The 22,795-nt window shown below is 46.0% G+C and overlaps 1 protein-coding gene, 1 long non-coding RNA gene and 2 pseudogenes across 2 annotated transcripts in view; all 4 read right to left on the bottom strand.

Annotated features, from left to right (window-relative positions):
- Positions 1–6,028, bottom strand: part of GSN (gelsolin) — a 55,617-nt gene extending 49,589 nt beyond the window's left edge. Inside the window, exon 1 of the mRNA XM_061199996.1 lies at positions 5,918–6,028. The gene's annotated coding sequence lies outside the window, so the exon portion shown is untranslated. The remainder of the gene's footprint in view (positions 1–5,917) is intronic.
- Positions 6,029–13,915: 7,887 nt separating this feature from the next.
- On the bottom strand, positions 13,916–14,595 carry LOC133097783 (ATP synthase subunit a-like; annotated as a pseudogene).
- Positions 14,596–14,841: 246 nt separating this feature from the next.
- Positions 14,842–22,157, bottom strand: LOC133097279 (cytochrome c oxidase subunit 2-like; annotated as a pseudogene).
- A 365-nt stretch (positions 22,158–22,522) lies between these two features.
- Positions 22,523–22,795, bottom strand: part of LOC133098244 (uncharacterized) — a 37,320-nt gene continuing 37,047 nt past the window's right edge. Inside the window, exon 4 of the long non-coding RNA XR_009702129.1 lies at positions 22,523–22,770. This is a non-coding gene — a long non-coding RNA (uncharacterized LOC133098244). The remainder of the gene's footprint in view (positions 22,771–22,795) is intronic.

Consider the following 22,795-nt stretch of genomic DNA (forward strand, 5'->3'; position numbering starts at 1 on the left):
ACAAAGCACCAGCTGATCTCCCTGTGCTATGCCGCTGCTTCCCACTAGCTATCTATTTTACATTTGCTAGTGTATATATGTCCATGCCACTCTCTCACTTTGTCCCAGCTTACCCTTCCCCCTCCCCGTGTCCTCAAGTCCATTCTCTAGTAGGTCTGCATCTTTATTCCCGTCCTGCCCCTAGGTTCTTCATGACCTTTTTTTTTTTTTAGATTCCATATATATGTGTTAGCATACGGTATTTGTTTTTCTCTTCCTGACTTACTTCACTCTGTATGACAGACTCTAGGTCCATCCACCTCACTACAAATAACTCAATTTTGTTTCTTTTTATGGCTGAGTAAGTATACTTTTAAAACTCTTTTAAAAATTAAATTTAGAGTACTAAATAACATGAAAAAATATTTATGTTATAACGTTGGAAAAAAACTGAAAAGAATAGAAGATTACAAACGTGGTATGACCACAATTATGTGGGGGTAAAAAAAAAAACTGTGCTGAAAATATCAGGAAGGAAATGCACCCAAATGTTAGCAGTGATTATCTCATGTTGGCAGAATTATGGACAGTTCTCATTTTTTTATGCTATTTTTATTTTCTACATTTTCTATCATAAAGAGTTATCATATTTAGAAAAAGAAAAAAAAGTCAGTGGAGGAGGTGGGGAAAAGTACCCATATCCCATGGGTATCCCACCCATACCACTTTGCCACTCCCTCAAAATTAACTAGTATTTACTGAGTACCCACCAAGGGCCCAGCACAGCCACAGCCACTATAAAAGGAAAATTAAGGGCCAAGCCCCACCCTGAAGGCTCACATATACCAGGTATATATTCTTTGTCTGGCAAATAAGCAGAGCCCAGATGATATCCTTGTTGAAGCTGGAAAGAAATAAGGTAGTTTGCTTAACCAGTTCAGCAGAATAAATAAATCCACTCCCACTGGTGTGGTGGCGCCTTCATCCGAGTTCCCTGAGAAGCTCTGCGGCTCTAACTGCTGCTGGAGCCCCCTTGGGAAGAGCATGTTTCAGGGATACATTTCAGCCCAGGAAGAAAACTGTTATCCCTGAGTCCAAGCATTGAATGTAAGAGGTTCTGAGGCAGAACCAGCAAGGTACTGGAAGGAGTAGGATGGGGGGCCTGGGAAGGAACCTAACTGGCCATGTGGCCCCTGGGGACCCCTGGGCATGAGAGCTCACATCTCCAGGCCTCGGTTTCCTCATCTGTGAAATGGGACCCATAACAACCTCAGGGCTACTGTGAGGCTCAAAAAAGAGAAAGTGGGCTTCCCTGGTGGCGCAGTGGTTGAGAATCTGCCTGCCAATGCAGGGGATGCGGGTTCGAGCCCTGGTCTGGGAAGATCCCACATGCCGCGGAGCAACTGGGCCCGTGAGCCACAACTACTGAGCCTGCGCGTCTGGAGCCTGTGCTCTGCAACAAGAGAGGCCGCGACAGTGAGAGGCCCGCGCACTGCGATGAAGAGTGGCCCCCCACTTGCCACAACTAGAGAAAGCCCTCGCACAGAAACGAAGACCCAACACAGCCAAAAATAAATAAATTAATTAATTAAAAAAAAAAAAAAAAGAGAGAAAGTAAGGCATTTCAGCTCTCTAGGATGAACCTCAGTTTCCTTATCTGTAAAACTGAGTCAATATCTCCTCCCTAGTAGAGCTGTTAAAAGATTAAACAAGGCGGTGAAGACAAAAAGTGAACACAGACAGTAAGAATACTACAGACAGGGGCCCTCATCCTTATTGCTTATAGAACAGGGACCAGGATACATGAATGAATCCTAGGCCTCAACTTCCTTATCTGTAAAATGGGCAACCAATTCAACACACAAAGACCAAATTTATGAACAGTAGCTGAATCTCCAGCTGGCACTGGTGCAAGTCACTTAAACAAAAATGACTGCTGTGGGCTCACTTTATGCTTACAGACGTGCGGGTCCCATGTTCCTGCACTGAGCACAAAGCCCTCTGACTCAGAGGCCACCAGAGCTGGGAAAGCCTGACGTTATTCCATCCACCCACCTAGTGCCAGGAGGACACTGGGGCCCAGAGGAAGGCAAGGATTAGCTCAAGTCACCCAGTATTTTGTCAGTGGCAAAACCAGGACCCAAGCCCAGGCCTTCTGCTGTCCAGCCTTGCCCACCACGCCTACTGCTGTCCTCTGCCCTGCCCTTAAATTGATGTGGTCCCAGGCAGGGCAGGGGAGAGCAGTCAGTCTACATCCGGGGGTGGAGGGTGGGGAAGAAAAGCCAGAGAGCAGCAGGAACCCAGCCTGCCTGTGGTCTCCAAACTCTCAACCACACCAGGCTGAAATATGACACAGGCTCACTCAGTTGAAAGGGAGGAGATATTTTTACTTAACATCCCCCAGCTGCCTGAACACTGGTCTCTTTCTTTCCCTCCCCCCAAAAATGCATAGCTCCTGGGACCTGGTTTTCCCTGCTTCTGCCAGCATTTTCTCAGGAAATAACCATGGGGCAAGAGGGGTGTCCACTCTTCCTGGCTTCCTCGGAAAGCTTTCCAGAGCATGGGCTCAAATGGTGAAAGGAGGGAGACAGGGCCTGGCTGGGCCCCCTGCTAACTCTCTGAGTGACCCTGGGCAAGTCTGTGTCCTCTCAGAGCCTGAATTCCCTAAAATGGAGGGGAGATGGACCTACACTCTGGAGTCCTGTAGACAGTACAGAAAAGCATGAGTTTACTCACAGTTCCAAGAGGCCCCTCCAGGCCTGTGTGCTGCAGAGCTGAGCTCCCCAAGCCACGCACACTGATTTGCATCCCTCATCACAGCCACAGCAAAACTCCCCCTCAGTTCTCATCATGTCAGGACTAAACAGAACCTCCTGGAGAACATTTAGTGCAGTGATTAAGAGCTACAGCTCTACAGTCAGACCTCCAGAAACCTGGCACCGACACCTAACAGCCTCACAACCTGAGGCCCGTTATTTAGCCTCTCTGAGCCTCAGTTACTTCCTCTATAAAAGCGGATAATAGTAGCTACCTTAGAGGAATGGTTGTGAGGAACCAACAAAGTAATTAATGTTCCAGTGCTTGTTTTACTAAAAGGTAGCTTTTTATTATTATCACGGAGACCAACATCTCCATTTTACAGATGAGGTCACTGAGGCCCAACAAACTGGGACTTGTCCAAGGTCACTCAGAAGAACAGACTACAGCTCCACTCCTAGGTCAGTGTGTCTAACTTCTCGTAGTCCTATGATCTCTAATAACCAAATATACATGCTCAGAGACTAGATACAGGCTGTAAAGTTTTCTTGAAGGAAACCAGAGACCAACGCCTCAGCAAAGGATGACAGACCATGCAGAAATCATCTCCATGACCTGGCAACTTCTCATGAGAGACCCAAACTGCCCACATGGAGTGGGGAGAAGTGACCCTCTGGCACTGGATGGCTAAGAAGTGAGAAGGCATCCAGTCTACAGCTCTTGCTCGTGCCAGCTTGGCAGAAGTGCACACAAGGCTGTCAACAGGGGCCACCTCTTCGGAAAGAAGGGGGTTAGAGGGATGAAGCCCACTCTATACTCATCTTTACGTTTGAATCTTTAACAATATTTTTTTGCTTTAAAAGTAAAACCCAAGACTGAACAACTCAGAATAACTTAGCAACCTTATCCAATAGCTATAAGCCTATTGTCTGCTTTTAGATGAAATTTACTGCAGGTTCTGACAGGTTCTTCAGCTGGGCTTCCAGAATCTGCCACTCTAGTCCATTCCATGGTCACTGCTCTGGTCCAGACCTGCACTCTCTTGACCATCCAACAGCCTCCTTGGGATCTCCCTGCCTCCAGTTAGCCCCTTCCAATGCATCTGCTACATCAGCCACAAGATTAATGAGAGTTTTGATCACTGCCTTCAGGATAAAGTAAGTCCAAGCCCTTAGTTTACAATCTAGTTCCATTTTGATTTACAGTCTCAACTCCCACCACTCCACCTTTCGCTCATCTGCCATTCTAGCCATGTTGATTGTTCAGAAAACCTCAGTGCCTTTGCATGAGCTGTTCCAGCTTCTTAGAATGCCTTTTCCCCAATCGCTTTATCCTCTGGAAAACTATTCCTCATCTCCAAGGCCTGGGTCGGCCAGACAGACTTAATCACCCCTTTAGGCTGAAGTAGCTCTCAGTATTGCATGTTTGTTCCAACCACTATAGATGAGAAGCATCTTGAGGACAAATAGCTTTGTCCTCCTCAAGGCTCTGGGGCCCCTCACAGGGTAAGACACAGAACACGGGCCCAGAAGAGCACTAAATCAAGGAAGGAGGGAAGGAAGGAAATGCCCTGAGAGGCAACCCCTGCAGCCTCCTCCTGGGAGCCGCTTGCTTTTCCAGATTCATGTTAGTCCACAATAAAAAAGACTATGGAAAATTCTGGAGTAAAGTTCCTTTCCCTGATTCACACGGAAACATTTGCTGCTGTGAAACTCACCCGGGTGCCAATCCAAGCTCCCCCGGCTGTTTACAATTTCCCTGGCATTTATAAATAGCGAGGCCCCAAAGAGGAAAATGGAGTTTCAAGGGAGCTGGATGCCAACTGTCCCCACTCCCAGCCCTCCTCCTTTGTTCCAAGGCCTCTACCCCTTAATTAACATCCCCAAGAAACACCAGCCAGTGCCCCGACGTGTGTGTCTGTGTTGGGGTAGGGGTGTTGCTGCAGTGCTCAGTTTCTTTGGGAAGGGAACTCGAGACTCAAGAAAGAGTCTAAAGCCCCACCAGCTGGAAGGAGTCAGCTAAGTGAGGCCTGGAACTGGGTCCCAGCCCTGCCCCTTCCTCATTGTGTGACTATCAGCCAGTCACAAACTCTCAGGGCCCTTCAGTTTTCTCAACTGTGGAACGAACAGGGCTGGGGGGAGACTCCAACAAGCTATAGTCACTGTAAAGTGGAGTGCAGCAAGAGTTCACAGTGCCCTGGTCAGAAACATGGTCCTGGGAGAACAGGACCTGCAGGATTAAGCCTCAGAAAAGCCCCAGAGGCCCTGCCTTCCACAAAAAGCAGTTACCCCCAGGGCAGCCCTGAATGTCCTTGGCTCTGCAGAGTTCTGGGTGTTGTAAAGATGTCCTCTCTGCTCTGAGGAAGATGTGAGAGCAGGATAAGGAGTGGATGTCTGGGCAGATGAGGGGCCGCAGAAGAAGCCAATGTCCCCCAACAGTCTCCAAGGACCCAGGCTTCCTTCTGGCCACTGCCCAGAGCAGCCGGCCTGCACTGGGCCAGGAAACACTGCTGTAATCACGATCTGGGGCGTTTGGACCCAAGAAGAGATGGGGGCCTAGAGGGAAAGGGAGATTCCCATCACTGTCTTCAACTCTGAAAGAAGTTTCCGTGTGAGTCAGGGAAGAGAACACACTCTGCAGGGCGGGGAAGAGACAGTACCGACAGGTAGCAAAAGCGGATTCCGGAGTAGTAGGAAGAACTTTCTAACAGTCCTGGGCCCTGAAAGAGGAAGGAGGTGGAGGGCTCCTCATCGTCGGCGGAGCGCAGGCAAAGGCGTTAACCCTGGAGTCCAGGATCCGCGGAGCAGACCCCCCAAGCGGAGCCGCCGCCCAGCCCGCGGGCTGGAGACCGCCGGCAAGCGAGTGCAGGGGTGACCCCGGGCCCACTTAACCCCAACCGCGCGAACTGGGTCAAAGTTAGTTCAGGTGCTTGCAGCAAACGGGGCCTGTGGGTGGAGGCCTGAGCCTCCTCCTCCCCTGCCCTAAGCCCCCAATCCAACTCTCCTTGGTCCCCTGGAAGACCAGCAAGGTGAGGGAGGAAGCTCTTCTCCAGCGACGCCCCGGCTGCCGGGCCGAGCTCCAGGCGCGGGCAACCTCGGACCGGACCGCGAGAGGAGGGAGAAGGACCCAGAGGCCCGGGATCCCCAGATGCCCCAGGGTCGTGGTCGCTCCCCTCCCCTACCTGCTGCTGCGGCGCTGGCGACGGCGGCTGCTGGGTCCAGCTGTGCTCAGCTGGTTCCTGGCTGCGGGGCAGGGGCGCTGCGGTCGCCGGGCTGGGATGGGCAGGGCGCGGGCGGGAGCCACCCTCAGGGCGGGGCCGCCGGGCGGTCGGGGGGGAGAGGGGAGGAGGGACGGCCCCTCCCATAGGGGGCGGGGAGGATGGCGACTCCGGGGCCGGGCTGGGGTTCGTGGAGTGCACTGCATGTGACTTTGCCCCAAACCCCTCGCTACTTGCCCAAGGAAAGCATCAAGCTCCCTGCTTTACACGGGAGGGAACTGAGGCGCGGAGGCGGAGTGGAGATCTGCAGGAACCTGGGGGGCAGGGGAGGAGACCCGGGGAGCGCTTGAGCTGGGCTGGGGCCAAAGAGCTCAGTTGGAATGGGCAGCGTGCGGAGGCAGATTCAGCTCCGGGGGAGGTTAGGCTTCAAGAGGCAAAACCACTGAAACCTGGGCAACCCACAAAACCGAGGAGGCGTATAAGCAGCAGCTAGACCCACTGAAGGGAACAAAGGAGCAGAATGATTCCCAACTGCATTCAGAAACAAGAAATATAAGAAATGCCAAAGCGCATCCTTGTCTTTAAAATATTAAGCGGCGGCTTTGGAGTCACACCGCCTGGGGTGGACCCCCCTGACACTTACTAGTCCTGTAACTTTGGGCAAGTGACTTAACGTATCAAAGTTTCAATTTCCTCATCTGTAAAATGGGCATCATAGTTTCCTCTTCATAGGGCTGTTGGGAAGACTCAGTGAGAGAAAGACTCTTAACACAATGGCTGGTACTGTGGGTTCTCTGTAAATGGACGTTCTTATTAGTGTGATGGCGGATATTATTGTAGATGATAGAGCAAATCCACACTGTCAAAAAGATGAATGCAACGTCACTTTTAAACAAATGTAATATTTTATTTATAGCAATAGCATCTCACATGCATTTGACAGAGAGCCATTTACGATGGAGGAAGGCATAGGACAGCCTCCCAACAGTCCTGTGCAAATGTGATATCCTGGCCTCTTGCAGCTGCTCTGTGACTCCAAGTTGGGAGGATTCACACTACAGGAGACTAGACCAGATGACTGAGATGTCCATTCCCAGCTTAGGTGCTGGCAGCAGTCCCACGTTCAGCTGGGTAAACTTCCCTCCAACAGAAGGTAAAATGTACCCAGTCAATAATTGCCGAGTGCTGGGAATCAGAGACAGAAAAGCTGGTGTTGTCAAAGTAGCAGAGAAGCTAAGAGCACACACTCACTTCCTGGTTTTTCCTAGTTTTTTCACTGAATAGCAGTCAGGGAAGCCACAGGGCCTGGGGAAATCCCAGCCTGGCTCTTCCTCCTGCCCCCAATCCCTTTCTACAACTCTAGTAATTACAAGAACCATTTCTTGAACACCTTGTGCCATGCTCTGGGCTTCCCACATGCTACCGATGTTCATCTTCACCTTACCCGTTCCCTGCTCCCCCAAGGTAAGCGTTACCATGTGCAGTTTTCAGATGAGGAGACCCAGGCACAGAGAGGGTTAAGTAGCTCTCCTGAGTTCACACAAGTGACACTGTACATGTCTGAGTCCTTGGCCCCCTCTCCTTTGCTCAATGTCCTCTGTCATACTCTGCTACCCTTCCTGGCTTGGCAAACTCTGTCCAGTTCCACTTTCTCTGAGAACTGAAGCAGGATGCCTCACCCCCAGGAGGCTCCCACCCTCTCTCTGCCACTCCCTGCTTTTTCCCAGAGGCTGCCTGTGGCCCACTGCGGGACAGGTGGGGAGGAAGGCATAAACACAGACTATTTGGTTCTAAGCTCTTTGATTACAGTCCCTGGTATACACATGACCCCGAATTATCTAACATATCATTTCCAATCCCAGCAACTTCTCTCAGGCAAAGAGAGGGAAACCTCTGAATCTGTGTCTCCAGAGAACTGGAGGATATGATATTGGCATGGCGGAAACATTGGAGAACATCTAGTCCAACCCCTCATTTTAGAAATGGGGAAACTGAGGCCAAGAGAGCAGAGAGGCTTGCCCACAGAACACTCTGACAGCTCCATTTGGTCCTGGAGAAGCCCATAAGCCTAGGCTGTCACGAGAAATAATTTTAAAAAATGATTATGACAACAATAGTGACATCCAATAAGACATCGGAGGGCCAAGCAAATTCCTAGCGCTTTGCTCTACATACATCAAGAGGACAATGTGTGTCTCACAGCTAATCAGGATATATCTTGGCCTGACCCTTCAGTCAGGGTCAAGTCTGCCTTGCATGGATGCATAGAGGTCTCCTCTGCCTTGGTGTCTTATTCTCATTTCTTTCTAGACTCCTTTTTGTACTCCTCTCCACATTGGTCTAGGGATCAGTAAGGACTATTTGCCCTGTAGCTCACCTTCAGAGTGAATGTCTTCTTGTTCTTGCTGATATGGATCTCCTCTCATGGAAGAACTTTGACGTCTTTTGCCAGAAGACCACCTCTTTCCCAGGAGTGAGGATGGGGAGAACAAAGGCCACACCCAGGCCATGCAGTAGACAATCTGGGGGTTCCCGCTCCCTCTTCTGAGAATGCCTTTCCCCATCCACAGTGGTGGCCCTCACTTGGTACCCAAGTTGGTACTATAACTCTCACCCCACCACAAACACAGTTGACACCATCTGGAGTGGACACCACAACCAAACTGGACTACCAGAATTTGGAATTAGAATTTGGGACATAACAGTTGTGATTGATTAACTGGGCATGTGAGGACTGGTCATCTCTGAAGGCCAGTGCCACCATTGTGAGGCAGGGGTCTTCCACAGAGAAAGCCAATGAGACTCTCATTAAATGACTAGATGGGTGTGAAGAAACTCAGGGAGGAAAAGGCTGGGCTGACCAGGGAAGACTTCTGGATCTGTGGGGCTCTTTTGGATGCAGACCTCTCCTGGAGCTAGCTTCAGAAAAATAAGTTATAAGGACAGGTATTTTTTGAGCATTGAATGCCTTATAGAAGCAGAGCCCAAGTGGAGATGTTATGCAAAGGAGTAATTGAAGAAGTGCTCTCAGGAGAGATCCTGGAATTATCTCAAGGAGCCCCAGGGCAGGGATGCAGCTGGGCCTCAGAGTCAGACTAGAAGCAGGGCGTGAGTACTAAGGAAACCCAGGAAGTACTCTCACTCCATCGTTCATCTCTGCCCATCTGCTTCATTGCTCTGCCTCACATGAGAAAAGCATCTCTGCTTTCCACAAAATGCCTTTTACCAGCAGTGAGCTGGACTCAGTGTCTGTGGCCCACATGCTAACTTAGGCAGATGCCTACCCTTTATCCAACTGACTCTAGCCGGAGTGGAGGTGGGTTTCCCCCATTCAGGTCTCTGCATTGAGATCACCTGTTTGACTGGGTACTCAGTAGAAGGAGGAAGTGTGTTTGCTTGGTTTTCCAATATATCCCCAGTGTCAAATAGTGCCTGGCACAGAGCCAGTGCTTAGCAAATTTTTACTGAATTAATTAATCAGTAAGTGAGGGAAACAAGAGATAAGTTTGGCCAGACAGAGTGAGTTGGGATGCCTCAGAAGGACTCAGGAGAGGGCTGCACTTTGAATTTCAAGAGCTGCCAATCCTAGCATCTTCTGAACGCCCCGGGGAAGGAATGTGTGTGTCCCACTATTTTAATGAGAACTTAGAAGTATGGGTGCCATACAATCACTGTCAGCTCAGTCCTAACCCGTAGTTTATATATTTCCACATTGCTCGAATTCCTAGAAGGCCTGATTCTATAATTGTGCCCCATACATGCCGATAAGATGCTGTGCAGCATGAGCCTTGGAGAGGGTCCTGATTCTGATTTCCCCTCCGTCCAGCCTCCCAGGTTAGATTTGCAAGGAAATTGCAAAAGCACCCAGACACCCTTCTTCCTTCTGCCATGCCTGTCACTGCTGTCCACAGCTACACATAGCTGGCCCTATGACAGTGGCACTTTAAATAATAAAAACTAAAATTGTAATTATAGCTACCGCTTTGGGGATGCTTACTGGCCACTTTATTATTTCAGTTAAGTCTTACAACTACCTCCAAGTTAGGTATAATCTTCAATTTCACAAATAAATAAACAGTCTGAGAAAAGGTAAGTAACCTGATTAAGGTGCCACAGCTGGGTGAGTGGCAGCCTGGGATTTGAACCCAGGTCTGTCTCCAAAGTCCAGGCTCTTTCTACAGCCAAAGTGAAAGTCAAGGGGAAGATAAAGCCTTTTCCATACCTCCTGTTCACCATCAGGAATGATTTCTCTTCATCTTGACAATGTTAGGGCCTGAAGTTGGGCCCTTCCCTGTACATTTCATTTAATGTTTTATGAAAACTCAGTATTTCTTTATGTGGAAAGTATCTGGAGTTGTTTAAGAAATGTAAGCCTGTTTTAAGAAAGGTTGCACACTGCTGTGCTTTACAAATAAAAAGTAATTCATAAAACCCCTTAAACACACACACACCAAAAAAACCTTTGACACAGTGCTATTTTTGTATCCTTTTATTCTGTATCCACATAGGAAGTTCATGTTTTTTGTTTTTTCTTTATTTATTATTTACTTACCGCTTTTCTGAGTACAAGCCCTGTGCCTGGCATGAAGGGCATAGAGGTGAATCAGTCATAGACTCAATCTTTGCAGGGCCTGTGGCTAAGGAAACAGACAATTACAATAGTGTGTTATAGGAGCTAAGAAGGAGGAAGCTCAGGGTGGGGACGGGAGGAGAGGCTGGGGAACAGGCTCCAAGAAGACTGCAAAGAAGGAGATGAGCTGGGCCGTGGAGGATGCCTCTCTGTACTTCAGTTTCTTCATCTGATATCTGTGTCCACCTCAAAAAGTTGTGGGAAAATGAAGTGAAATTATCTATGTCAACTGCTTGCTGCAAGGCCTGGGGCATAGCAGGGCCTCTGTAAACAGAAGCTGGTATCATTTACGGGAAGCCTACAGGTAAAGACACGGAGGAGTTTAAGAAGGGTGAGCTTGTGCCACCGTGTCTGGAATGCAAGGTACCGGACTGAGTTATGAAAGATGAGGCCAGACAGCAAGATGACAAGACAGCAAGAGGACAACTAGTCATAGGTGCCCGCTCCGGGCATTATCTCCTTCAAATCTGACAGCAGTTCCTCAGATTGGAACTACTCTCCCTCCCAGTTCACAGATGGAGAAACTGAGGCTCAGAGAAGTGAAGTCCCTCGTTTACATTGCACAGCTGGGAAATGGCAGGACTGGGACAAGAACCCGGATTTCACTCCAAAGCCACTGTCTCCCAGGAGAGGCTGAGAGCAGGCCAGGCTGAAGGGATGGGGCAGCGGGAAGCTGGCTCTCATGCAGCAGACCGACGCTGTTGTAGCGGGATCAAGAAGAAGTTTCTGCGGAGGGGCACAGGGGCCTGCTGGCCTCGCAACCCTTGCCTGCCAAGGATTTAGCAGGAAGAGCTGGCTTTTGTTCTAGATGAATCAGCCCAGCTGTTTCTGAAAGCCCAGCCCCACTCTTCTGGGCTCAGCGGACCAGAAGGCATTCAGCTGTCCCAGCAGGTCACCAGTGGGGTGGGAGCGGGCAGAGCTGTGTGCACTGGACCGCACCATTTACAGAGAGTTATAGTTATCGCTCCAAGGAACAATGGGCTTTTCAGAGGCTGTGCTGCATCTTGGGCTGCAAGTTGTGGTAGAAACACAATCAGACCAGCAATGCATTACCTTCTTTGGGATTTGAGGAACGGAAAAAACAAACAAAAAGTCGTCCATAACAGCTGATTGGGTTAAGGTTTTCAACAAAAGTTGATCTCGTTCCTCTACTTTCCTGCTCCTCCACTTTCTCCTCCTCCTTTCCCTTCCCCCTATTCTTTTGTGCTTCTCTCTTTCTTTTTTTCCCTCTTCCTCCTTCTCCGCTTTCTCCTTTCTCACTGCTGTTTCAGCAGTAGCAGTGCTTTGCTGGAGTCCAAATAGCCTTGCCCGGGGAACTCGAACACCCGCGTTCACTCCCTGCCCTGCCTCTTTCTTGCAGGATGATCCTGGGCAAGTCACTCACTCCTCTGATCCTCCATTGTCTCATCGGCAAATTGGGACAATAGAAGTAACCGCCTCTGAGAAAGGTTATAGCTGGCTCATAAACCCAGGAGATTTTCCAGCCCCTGCTTCTGCTGCACTGGCCCCAAGGAGAGCCAGAGGGCCTCTGTCTCTTAAGATCTAGTAAACTGTCCTTCAAAATGTTAGACTTCAGGTCAAGTCACTCTAGGTTGTCTTATTTTACAGCTGTGATTTGTTAAGAATGTCTTCAAAAACTCACAGTGCAAATGCAATCACTTCAGTTTTTTTCTTCTCAAATCAAAACCACCAACTTGAGAAACCTGTTTTCAGGTTTCAACAAGAAACTCGGAGGCTGAAGCAGCCCCAGCAGGGAGAGGGTCTGCCCATGTCCACACCAAGCAGGCAATCTGGAGTTTTGCTTTCTCCCTGGCACACAGTGGTGCTGTACTGACCCTGACCTCAGACAGATGACCCTGCAGATCGAGGTCCCTGAGCAGGTGCCAGGGGTCTCCAGGAGCTGTCCAGCTCCCATACTGCTTAGCCTAGACCCCACGCTCAGTTTCTCACCCAGCCATTCTCCAAGGTCCCAGCCTTCCAGTAGCGAGGATATTAGGTGGGATCGATATATTAGTAACCCTATGAGGGATATAGTGAAAGCTATGATAATATTTATATGTACTAAAGACACTTGGTAATCATGAGCCTAATCATAATCTAATGAGTTGAAATCACTTGTTTTGTTTTAAACTAAATACCATATTCAGCTCACTCCAGTCCCTTTTGAGCTCACTCATAGGCCAGGCTAATTGCCAATATTGAGATTAAAAGTAGAGCCACGGTGAGTATTGTTTTTAGGTTGTTTGTTTGGGTTGCTCAGGGGAGGGGCAGTAGGAGAGCAATTTCTAGGTCGAAAAGGAGGAACGTGATTGCTACTAGGAAAAATTTTATGGAAAAACGTAAGCGGGCGGATCCTATAGGGTCAAATCCACGTTCCTAAGGGCTTGTTTCTTCTGCACAAGTGTTTAGTTGAGGGAGTCAGAAGGCGATGAGTACAAGTAATGAGGCCAGTGTTGTATTTGTTAATAGGGTCAGTACTAAGTTTATTATTCTTTTTTGGAGTGTACCGAAACTAACTGATTGGAAGTCAGTTGCACTAATTAATACTAAAAGAACTATGAGCCTCATCAATAGATAGACATGTAAAGGAATAGTCATACAACATCTACAAAATGTCAGTATCAAGCAGCAGCTTCAAAGCCGAAGTGGTGGTTGGATGTGAAGTGGAATTTTAATTGGCGCAGGAAACAAACAACAAGGAAGGTAGACCCAATAATTACATGTAGTCTGTGGAATCCTGTGGCTATGAAGAAAGTCGATCTGTAGACCCCATCTGAGACCGTAATACTCTGATGCTTGCAGGATTGTAAAATAGATACCAAGAGTAATTGTAATAAAGAGGGCTTGAAGTATGTGTTTACGATTTCCTTCCATAATGCTGTGATGGGCCCAAGTAATGGACACGCCAGAGGCCAATAGCACAGAAGTGTTGAGAAGCAGTACCTCTAAGGGGTTTTGAGGGTGAACACCTGTTGGTGGCCAGCACCCGCCTAATTCAGGGGTAGGGGTGAGGCTTGAGTGATAGAAGGCTCAAAAGAAGCCGGTAAAAAAAGAGGACTTCTGAGACGATAAATAAGATTATTCCGTACTGAGGTCCCTTTTGGACAGTTGGTGTGTGGTGGCCTTGGAAAGTGCTTTCTCGAATAACATCTCGTCATCACTGATATATTGTTAAAGTATTCGTTAGTAGGCCTAGTATTAGTAGAATTATTGAGTTGAAGTGAAATCATATGATTAGGCCTGATGTTATGAGAAGGGCTGAAAGGGCTCCCGTAAGGGGCCAAGGACTAGGGTTTACTATGCTATGTGGTACGTGTGGGTTTGGTGGATCATTATGTGTTGTCGTGCAGATATATGCTTACCAAGAGGGTAGATACATAGGCTTGAATTATAGCAACGGCGAATTCGAGGACAGCGAGTAGGGTGAGAATAATGAATGTAATGAGAGCCGCAAACGTGTTGATGCTTATTAGCGCTAAGGTTGTTTCTCCGATTAGATGTATTAATAAATGACCTGCTGTAATACTGGCCGTTAGTCACACAGCTAGGGCTACTGGTTGGATGAATAGGCTGATAGTTTCAATAATTACTAGCATGGGGATGAGGGGGGTGGGCGTGCCTTGTGGTAGGAAGTGAGCTAGAGAGGCTTTTGTTTTGTTGCAGAGACCTTTAACCACGGCACCGGCTCATAGGGGGATGGCTACCCCCACATTCATTGAGAGCTGCGTGGTGGGTGTAAATGAGCGGGCCTCAGTCCGAGAAGGTTGGTTGACCCAATAAATAGGATGAGCGACATTAGTATCAGTGATCAACTCTGTCCTTTATGATCATGGATGCATATTATTTGTTTTGATGTGAGTTGGATTGGCCATTGTTGAAGGGAAATTATGCGATTGTTAATTAGTTGTTTTGATGTTGGAAATAAAATACTTGGGAATATAATAATTAGAATGACTATGGGGAGGCCTATTATTGTTGGGGTCACGAAAGGGGCAAATAAATTTTTGTTCATACTGTCTCTCAAGGGGTAGGTTGTTTTTGCACTTTAGTGAGTGTTGACTTTGGGTTGGGGTAGTAGATATGTTTTGAGATTTTTAGTTGAAATATAATAGTGTTAGAAATATAGATGAAATGGTAATAAATCATGTTGATATATCTAGTTGTGGTATGTCATTAAGGAGAATCTTAGCTCTCAGTCTTTAACTTAAAAGGTTAACGCTAACCTAGCTTCTTAATGAGCTTATAGCATAGATGCGGATCATTTTTCAAAGTATTTTAGAGGCACTAACTCAAAGACAATTGGCATGAAGCTATGGTTTGACCCACAGATCTCTGAACACTGTCCGTAATATAAGCCTGGTCGTGTTGACATTAGGGTTGTTTGGTTTAGGCGTCCTCGGATTGCATCTGTTTTTAGACCTAAGGAAGGTACGGCTCATGAGTGCGGTACGTCTTCGGGGGAGAGTAGTATTCGGATTGTTATCTCTATAGGCAAAACTACTCAGTTATCTACTTCTAGCAGTCGTAGTTCTCCTGGTTTTAGGTCTGATGTTGGGATTATATAGGAATCAAAATTTAGGTCTTCGTAGTCAGTATATTCGTAGCTTCAGTATCATTGGTGACCTATAGTTTTTACAGTAACAGATGGATTGTTAATTTCATCTATTATGTAAAGGCTTTGTAGTGATGGCAGGGTGATTAAGATCAAGATAATGGCCAGCAAGATAGTCCAGATAGTTTCTACTTCCTGGGCATCTATCGTGCTAGTATGTGTTAGCTTAGTTGTTATTATTAGTGAAATAATATAAAGAACCAGGGAGCTAATTAAGAAAACAATTATTAGTGTGTGGTCGTGAAAGTGTAGTAGCTCTTCTATGATGGGTGATGTTGCATCTTGAAAACCTAGTTGGAAGGGATATGCCGTAGAGATATACGAGATTTCCACCTGTGACTTATCTTCAATAAAGTTATATAAAATTTTACTAATATCTCATTCATGGAGAAAGACATAGTGGCTATGATGTTGGCTTGAAACTGATAGAAAAGGGTTTGACCCCTTCCTTTCTTGACTACTTTAGATTGACGTAGGTTGGCTCTTCAAATGTGTGGTGTGGTGCAGGACATCCATTTAGTCACTCTAAATTTGTAGTAGTGAGTTCTACTGTTAGTACTTCTCGCTTGGATGCAAATGCTTCTCAGATAATGAAGCTTATCAGCATGACTGCTGTTAATGAGATGAATGAGCCTATTGATGAACTAGTATTTCACGTTGTATAGGCATCCGGGTAGTCGGGGTATCGTCGAGGCACGCCAGATAAGCCTAAAAAATGTTGTGGGAAGAAGGTTATGTTGACGCCCACAAATATGATGACAAAGTGAACTTTTGCTCGTGTTGAGTTGAGTGTATATCCTGAGAATAGTGGGAATCAGTGTACAAATCCTCCTACGACAGTGAGAACAGCTCCCACTGACAGCACATAGTGAAAGTGTGCGACTACATAGTAGGTATCATGAAGGACAATATCTAATGATGAATTAGCTCGGACAATGCCTGTTAGTCCACCGACCGTGAAAAGGAAGATGAAACATCATGGCCAGGGACCATTTACTATTACCTCCGTGGAGTGTTGCCAGTCAGCTAAACACTTTTACCCCTGTGGGAATAGCGATAATTATAGTGGCTGATGTAAAATATGCTCGTGTATCAACGTCTATACCTACTGTGAATATGTGGTGGGCTCATACGATAAACCCTAAGAACCCGATTGATATTATAGCTCATAACATACCCATATATCCGAAAGGTCCAAATCAAAATTTGTGTGCATATCTGCCCTTTGGGACTCCAGACCTCCCCCTTTTTTTTTTTTTTTTTTTTTTGTCTCCAGGTGCCCTACATGTCCCCCTTCAGGGATGAGGGAGAAACCTTTAAGCAGTTAAAGGTGAATTACCCAAAGAGGATCTTTAAGCTCATCTTTCCCTAGAGATGAAAAAGAAAAACATATAAATCTTCAGAGGGCAACCTGTCACACTCTTTTAAAGTATACAACTTAATCATGGCATAAAATGCAATCAGTACAGTCTGGTTTTAGGGGACCCATGGAAAGCTGTGCGAACCTTAGGTGCTGAGGGCCATGGGTTGGCAAGCTCTACATTTTATCACCATCCAGACAAATTCCAAGCTTTTATAGCCTGGTATTTGTGGCCACACATGACCTGGCCTTGCTTTATCTTTGCAGCTCCATCTCGTCCCCTCCTGCCTGAACCCTGTACCCCTCTGCCACTGAATCACCTGCTGATCTTCCGGCAGATCCTGCTTTCTGTCACCTCAACACCTCCAAAGCTTTGTACCCCAGTTCTCTCTCTCTTCGGATTGCCCATCTTGACATTTTCCTCCTGTTTAACTCTTTCCTATCTTTTCAGATTTAGCTTTGGGGGGAACCTCCTTGGCAAAGCCTTCTCTGACTCCTAGACGGTATATTATACCAGCTGCCCCTCCGTGCTCCAATGGTCCCCTGCGATGCCTCTGTCATAGCACTTCCTGGACCATTCTGCCAAAATAGGTTCCCCTGTCCTGTTATTCTTCATCCCAGAACACTGCTTAATTCCCTTACAAATGATGGTCATTTGTAATGATTTAGTTACTGGTTTGTATACTGCCTCCCTCACTAAACTATGAGCTCCCTGAGGACAAGGCCAGATATCTCATCCTCTACCACCTATGAAAGTGGCCGGCACAGCATCCTGGACAGAGCAGACCCTCAGAATACACTTATTAAATTGAATTGAAATGGCACTGATCACACTGTGTTATAATCATCTGTTTATGTTTCTAGCTCTACCAGCGAACCCCTCATGGGCAGGGACAAAGTCTCATTCACTATTATGCTCCCAGTGCCCAGCACAGAGCTTGGCATATAATGGGAGACTAGTAAATGTGGAATGAATAAATGGATGAATGAATTAAATGAATAGGGACTTCTCTGGCGGTCCACTGTTTAAGACTCCATGCTTCCACCACAGGGGGCACGGGTTCGATCCCTGGTTGGGGAACTAAGATCCCGCATGCCACATGGCACAGCCAAAAATAAATTAAAAAAAATTTTTTTTTAATGAATAAAGAGCAGAACTAACATGAAGGCAGGATGAACAAATGATCAAATAAAGGAATTCCAATAACCTTTCTGACACAACCAATTGATAGCTGTTACTTTCACTATTTGAAATAAACATAAGTCTCTTCTCTTGATTCTGCCTGCTTGTACTACTGGAAAAAAAATTATAATGGAGTTGGTCAAGTCTAACCTTTAAAAAACAATCACCACAGAAATCCAATGACTGGAGTAATGAATAGGCAAGACATTGCTATCAATTTACATTAATTAGTAAGGCTAAGATACCCTCTCAAAATGTCTGCTTCCTTAACCTTCTAGATTTGTATCAAATATCACCCCTTGGTTGTTTCCAAGTTTCATATTTTAAAGAAGTTTGAGTCACTGTAACAACCCTGAAATATGTGTGTGTGTGTGTGTGTGTGTGTGTGTTTGTGTAAAGGGGAAACTACTGTTTCTTCTCTACTACTCACACAGAACTTCACTTTAGCACCAAATGTGTAGGTGTTTTCCCCACACTGACCAATTCTGTGACACCAGCTGGGTGTCCTACAATCCAATTCAATTCTGACATTATCTACTTGGAGTTAGCATCAGATCCCACAGGTTAAGGGCTCAGTCCCACAAGAATGTCCTCCACCTCCACTTCAGATGCCAAACGCAAGCCCAAGCCTCCAGTACCTCTGACCAACCAGCTATAAGTCAGGGGTTCTCATGACCCTCTCCTCAGGTTTGGTAATTTGCTAGAATGGCTCACAGAACTCAGGAAGACAATTTACTTACTAGGTGACCAGTTTACAATAAGGGATACAAGTCAGGAACAGCCAGATGGAAGAGATACACAGGGCAAGATGTGGAGGAAAGGTGTTGAGCTGGGCTCCATGCCCTCTCTGGGGTCACAACTCTACCAGCAGCTGTATGTGTTCAGCAACCTGGAAGTTCTCTGAACCCCGTAGTTCAGGAATTTTTATGGAGGCTTCATCATATAGGCATGATCAAGTATTAACTCAATCTCCAGCTCTTCTCCCCTTCTCAGAGGATGGAGGAGTGGGGCTGAAAGTTCCAAACTTCTAACCACAGCTTAGTTTTTTCTGATGACCAACCCCCATGCTGAAGCCATCCACCAGCTCACCAAGAGTCTCCTCATTAGAATAATAGTCATTCCTACCCACCAAAATTCTCCTCATTAGAACAACAGACATTCCTATCACCCAGGACATTCCAAGGGATTTAGGAGCTCTGTGTCAGGAACCAGGATCAATAAACCAAACATCAGTACAAAAGATGCTCCTGGCAGCCTTATCACTTAGGAAATTACAAAGGTTTTAGGAACTCTGTTTGTTCCATAATACTTACATATTTAAATGCTCAGTGGTATCAAAAATACTTAAATGTCTTCAATATAGTCTTTAGTTTTAAGTACAATAGCCAAATTTCCCCAACTTTCCTAAAGTCAGAGCATAGCACCTGATACAGGACTGCCAACAATCAGGAACTTAAACCCAGGACTGCCCTAGACTATTCTGGATGGGTAATCAGCAAACCCACAGGTATTTCTATTTTTACATAGCTGTGATCTTCTCATTTAAACAATTATGCACATAGCATTTTTTCCCTCGCTATATTATTTAGCAAACATTTTCCCCTGCTGCAATATATTCTTTATATTTCCTCTGAAAAAGTCATAACTTCCTGAGTCTCCATTTTCTCACCTGTAATCGCTTCATCTCCGCTGACACCTTCACCAGAGCTCTGGAGAGCTGAGCAAGCTAACAGGGAGGAGGCTATTCTAGTGGGTGAGAGGGCAGGCTTTGTGGTCACACAACTTTGTGGAATCCTGGTTTTGCCACTTCCTTGTTATGTTACCTTTGGCAAGTCACTTGTCATCTTTGATCCTCGGTTTTCTTATCTGTAAATTGGAAATAGTTGTGCCTTATGCAGAGAGATGGAATAAGGATTAAATGGGTTTTAAGAAATGCATGTGTAATATGTAATCCAGTGCCTGACACATAGTAGCCCTTAATAAACAATAGCTGCTATTAATGAAAAATCAAATATCTTGAATTGCCTAGCCCAAGATAATTCTCTTTTTCTTTGTCTTATTTTCATATTTTATGCTAGTTTTACCAAGATATGGTCCTAAACTTAAAGCTTATATGCATGTGTATATTTTTCAGATGCAATTTTATCATTTAATTGCTAAGCTTTATATCAGAAAATAATAAATTTCTTAGCAAATATAAAAAAAAGCTGCTCTTACTATTGCTATTATTGTTATTATACTTTGCTTTTCCATAACGTTCATGTATCATCATTATTTAACCCTTACCAAATGATTTCTTATTCCTTATTCTTATAGGTGATTCTGCAAGGTACATCCTCAGGCATACAATGTTTTTATCTCCCCAAAATTATCTCTTCAGATTAAACTACCAGGAAGAGCCAGCATGGCCACACAGGCTTTTTCTCTCTCTGTCTGGCGAGCGCCTGATTCTTCAAGAGCCTCACTTTCAGAAAGCCTTCTCTGACCTCCAAAGAGCAAATCTTCCCTACCCCACTTTACCTAGAACACACCATCTCTCTCATGGGTACTGTTAGGTCTTCCCTTCCAATCCGATTTCCACATGGCCCCAGAAGGATTTTTCTAGAAATACATGTAAAGCACTCTGTGGGAAAGCAGAATCTCTTAATGGTTAGTGAGAGTGTAAATTGGTAAAAGCCCAAAGATGGGCAATCGGAATACTTATCATTCGATCCAAGAATTCCACCTCCAGGAATTTTTTTCTACAGATGTACTCAAAAATGAGCAAAAGGGCACATCTACAAGGTGATCAGGGCAGCAATGCTTATAGTAGCAAAAAATTGGAAATCACTTAAATGTCCATCAATAGGGGATGATTTAAATAAGTTATGTAACGTGCATACACTAGAATACCATAGATTGGTGACGCTCTAGGTAGTAAAATGGGGGCATTCCCAAATTATATGCATATTTGTCAGTGAAAAAAGCAAGGTGCAAACCAGCATGTATACAATGCTAGCCTATGTGAGAAGACTGAAAAAAAAAGAGAGAGAGAGAAAGAATAGATACATGTGTTTGTACTTGTATAAAGTACTTTGGAAGGATACATAAGAAACTAGTAACATTGCTCACCTCTGGGGAGAATCTTGGGGTAGCTAGACACGGGCAGAAAGGGGATTTTTCTGTGTATACCCTTTGTTGCCTTTGAATTTTAAATCATGTGAATGTATCCTCTATTCAAAATAATAACAATAATAGACAGAAAACACACGTTGCAGAGACACAAAAATACTGCAGTATGTACTTGTTGCTAAAGAGATGGCAGAAGAATTCATATTCTGGAGAAAATTCTCTCCTGTTGGGGAGAAAACCTTCTAAGGGTCTTCTGGGTGTGCTAAGCCAAAGCCCAGCTAAAACCGTCAGAAAGTAACGGGTGACCTCTCTGGGTGCGAGGCAGTTCTGATTTTAAGTAATTCTTTACCTCCTCTGAGGTGGACCCAAGAGCCAGGAGTTCGGGGCACTGAGACCTGGGGAAAGAGAAGAATAAAGAGAAGGAACTAAATAAGAATAAGAAAGAGGAACAGACGTCCAGGGCCGAGATGGCTCTCCATAATGGTGCGAGGCTGGAGGCCTTTAGAACAAGTGACCATTGTTTTAGGGGGAGCCAGATCTTGCCATTATGAATGTGGCAGGATGTGAGGGCTCAAACCGTTTCAATACGAAAACAGTCTGCAGTTGCCTCCCTTTTTTCGCCTACTTACCACAATTATTCTCCCTTATTTATTGTGCAGTTTGAAAGGTGAGTTGTCCCTACCCTTAAAAAAAGGGAACTCTTTTTTCTTTTTCTTTTTTGGTTTGTTTGTATTAATTGCTGATGATCCAGACCCTCGATTTAATAGATCATCAAGTCCTCTGTTAACGAACTGGAGAGGAGCAGAGGAAGTAGAAGAGAGAAAGAAGTACCATGGAGGTGACCAAAAGGAGCAAGAAAGATTTTCTCCAAAGTAGAAGGAGGTCAGAGGATATGAGGAGGAGAGGAAAGTGACAGGGAGGGGTCGACACAAGGACACTCCTGGCCTGGGAGCTGATCTGGGGCACTTTATCAAAAAGGAACACGACCCAAAGCATAGTTGAGCCAGGTGAATGGAATTAGCAAACAAGGCTTCAAGGGACATTGTTTGAGCAACAAGGAGCAAGGCAAGAGCTGAGTCATTGTCACAGGTCACTCAGCCATGACCAGAGAACCTCCTGTTGCCTGCCCCAAACTCACCCACACACGATGTTCCTCTGTGGGCAGCTGGTGAACAGGTCACTCTAACAGCATTGGAGCTGTTAGATGCATTAGCATCTCTAACTCACTGGATGCCTGCCCAGCTGGACAGATGGCCAGCCATACCACACAGCTTCAACATGAACCTGCTCCATCACTCCAGGTGACATCATGCCCCAGGACAAAAGCCATGAGCCCAAAGCAAGGGAATGGGCACCTGGACCCAGTGGAATGGTGACAAGAAAGCTCTGGGCATCTGTACTCAGTGCGGGAAGGGGAATGAGAAAAGTGGGATTTGAACTGAACAAGCTCAAATCCTCCTGAGATGGGACAGTGGTTAATGACACCACTGTTACACATGAACAGGGATAATCTGGATAGCAGTGTCTGGCAAATCTGACAATGTTACGTACTTTCAATGGCTATACTCCACCTCTAGGGCAAATTCCAAATTTCTTAGCCTGGTGTATCAGTCAGGGTAGCCTAAATTATGCTGCAGTAATGAATTAATCCCCAAATCCTAATGGCTTAACACAACATAAATTTATTTCTTATTCATGGTACATACCCCACGCATGTGCGCCACATAATCACTCATGGACCCAGACGGATGGAGGGGCCACCATGGTGGAGCTGTATCACTTGGAACATGAGGGCTCCTTGGCTACTTGGCAAGGCAGGAAAGCTAAGGAAGAACTTGCTTTTTTATACTCTAGTCCAGAACTGACACGCGTAACTTCCACAGACAGCCGTTGGTGAAACTAGGCAGGTGGTTCTCTTTAACTGCGAGGAGACAGGGAAATGTGGG

This window comes from Eubalaena glacialis, chromosome 9 (genome assembly GCF_028564815.1).
Source record: "Eubalaena glacialis isolate mEubGla1 chromosome 9, mEubGla1.1.hap2.+ XY, whole genome shotgun sequence".
Taxonomy (NCBI): Eukaryota; Metazoa; Chordata; class Mammalia; order Artiodactyla; family Balaenidae; genus Eubalaena; species Eubalaena glacialis.